The following is a 3,052-nucleotide window of genomic DNA, read 5'->3' on the forward strand; positions in this document are numbered from 1 at the left end:
CAAAGGGCTTTTCAGATGACTCTGACACTCCTTTTAGGTACTGTGGGGTACTATGTTAGGTGCCAGACTACCACATTTATCCTGAGTTCTCCTCTGAACTGGAAATAAGGATAAAACTTGAATGACACGGTCCTCAGACATGTCTTTGCAATATGCTACATGTCTAGACTGCTGTAAAATTACAAGGATTTTGTTTGAATGACTTGTTTATCTGACTCTCGTAATAAATATCTTGAGTGTCCCTAGCTGTACTAAAAACACATTCAAGCAAATTCTATGCCTGATTAAACCACTGCAAGTCCACCATCAGCTACCAGGAGTTACTGCTGGAGAACAGAATGTATTTTGCTATGTTTGTGGTCATTACACTGATGAGAAGTATGATTCCAGGGCGTTGTACATATTGGAGTAGGTTGTATGCATTGGGGTGTAAAGCTGGAGGAAGCCTAAGGCTTTTAATCTAAGAGGAGAGAATTAAATCACCTTTTGGCTTCATATAGTCCCATACTTTATCTGCAATAGAAGTGGTGCACAAGAAATGCAGAATATTTAAAGATTCCAGAGGAGACCACAAAGATGATCCAAGGGCTGGAACAGCTCTGCTCTGGAGACAGGCTGAGAGAGTTGTGGTGTTCAGCCTGGAGAAGAAAAGGCTCCAGGGAGACCTTAGAGCACCTTCCAGTGCCTGAAGGGGCTCCAGGAAAGCTGGGGAGGGGCTTGGGACAAGGGCAGGGAGGGAGACGACAAGGGGGAATGGATTAAACCTGGAAGAGGGAGATTGAGGAGAGACATGAGGATGAAATTCTTTCCTGTGAGGGTGGTGAGACCCTGGCCCAGGTTGCCCAAGGAAGCTGTGGGTCCTCCATCCCTGGCAGTGTTGAAGGGCAGGTTGGATGGGGCTCTGAGCAACCTGGTCTGGTGGGAGGTGTCCCTGCCCATGCAGGGGGGTTGGAGCTAGATGGTCTTGAAGGTTCTTTCCAATTCAAACCCTTCTATGATTCTATGATACGACGCTACGATTCAGCAACCAGTGCCTGGCCCAAAGGAGAGGAAATATCATTCCTAAAAATTGATGTGTTTGAGACTTCAACCTAAGGAGAAGGAGGCCTTGCAGAAGACCTGTGTCATTCTGAAGAAGATGGATGATTCGGTGGAGAAATGCAGTATTTCTTATGGTGCTTTTTCAGTAATTCTCTTGTTCTAAGCCTTGGCTGCCCTGCAGATGTTGCACTTGGTCTTACTCAGTCTTGCAGGTATGTCTGGTCCTGAACTGGGGAGTGGTTGCAAGTCCCAGTCACAAAACTCACAGACTAAGAAGGTACAACCAAGGAGTCTGTGGCTGAGCGTGAAGGAGCTGGAAAACTGTTCCTCACTGCTGCCCCAACCTTGTTTAAGCAGACAGGCAACTTCTGCTGTGATAGTTACTTCCACATGGGAGGCTTTTTCCCGCAGTTGTGTGCTCAGAGTTGGGGGCCCTCTCTGGCCCTTTGTGTTCCTGCCAGGCCTGTGTACTCTGAGGCAGCCTCTGCTGTGACATGGGGGGGGGATGCCCAGAAGAATTTAACTCTCAATCACTGCCTTTCACATGCTGAGACCAAAATTGCATGATTTTAACTTCCCTGTGCTATGATCAAGTTCCTTTGGAGTAGCTGAGTCAATCAGCCAAGGCTGCCATGAGTTGACAGGTTTCTGCATTGTTAGGCTCACTCCCAGGGCTCCAGAGGAGATGCTGAGGAGCAGGTGGAGATGTTGCCTTCAGACAGCAACAGTTTTGCCCCAACACCACCCAAGCAATTGTGGCTTTAGGTTTCCAGCAGCTGCTGTCACCCCAGCTTTTCCCCCAGCTGCAGAAGCTGCAGAGAATGAGGAATAAAGGCTGAGGAGGACAACTAATTGGTGAAGCTGCTTCCAAAAGGGACTTTTTCTGATCTCGAAAAACACAACTTGAGAGAGGTGCATGCTGGATTGAGAACCCAGTTGGTGGAAAAGGATTGTGTTCCAGAAACAATATGACAAACTGTCACTACAGAAGGTAAGGATGACACAGGCAATCTTCTAGGAAATCTGCAGGAAACACAGCACTGAGCTGCAAAGGCAATGCAGAAGAGGCAGTACAGTAATAGAAAAACTCTCTTATCTCTTCAAAATCATGAAGCCATCACCATCCTGCCTTCTCCTAACCAGGGCAGGTTGGGCAGGTTGCCTGTGAGGCCACCAAGATGAAAACCTACCAAGGGAGATCTCTTCTTTGTCTACAGAGGCTTGATATGGTGATGTTGATCTGGAAATGTGTGCAGTGCTAAGATTCTTGGGAATTCCAATCTCTGATGAAAAAAAGCCCAGCATGTGGCTGACAACAGGGCAGCAAACTACAAAGGCTTCTTCTTGCAGTTCTGCAGTCAGGGGAAACACTTGCAGAAACAATGGCCAAGATGGCACCATCATGAACCTGACATGGTGCAGGCACCCAGTTAGGTGTCCAGGCACCCAGTAGGTGCCCAGCACTGCCTGTGAGCCTGTACCAAACCCAGGACCTTGGGTGTATGGCCAGAGGGTGAAGTGACTGTGCAGTTGGCCAGGAGGAGTGCTGGACACCTGCCTACCCGCCCAGTTGAGCATGATATTGAGCTCATCTACATGGTTTCAGCCAGGTTTGTGGCTCAGCAAGGAGCTGGCAGCTGACCCCTAAGTCTTCACAGGGAACAAGTTTTCTAAATCATCCTCTCCTGTGCAGCAGCTGCAGTTGGGAGCTGAGAGAAGAAGCCAACAGTGCTCTGATGCTGGTTGTCATCACCCGACTGAGGCATTTCAGGAGAGGTGAGCTGTTCAGGTGAGCCACCTGCAGTTTAACTGTTTAACTTTGCCTTGAGGAGGCTAGAGGTGCCTACAGCTGGTATGTCAAGTTGAACATACGGCTTGTCTAGGTGGGATGAAGGTGTGTGCCCAGGCATAGGACTAGAGTCCTGCTCCCTTCCATTGACCTCATTTACAGGCAGTCACCTTTGGCTCTACATGTGACAGCACAAGTCAGGAAGACTATATGAGCTGGAGA

Source organism: Apus apus, chromosome 3 (genome assembly GCF_020740795.1).
Source record: "Apus apus isolate bApuApu2 chromosome 3, bApuApu2.pri.cur, whole genome shotgun sequence".
In the NCBI taxonomy this organism is placed as follows: domain Eukaryota; kingdom Metazoa; phylum Chordata; class Aves; order Apodiformes; family Apodidae; genus Apus; species Apus apus.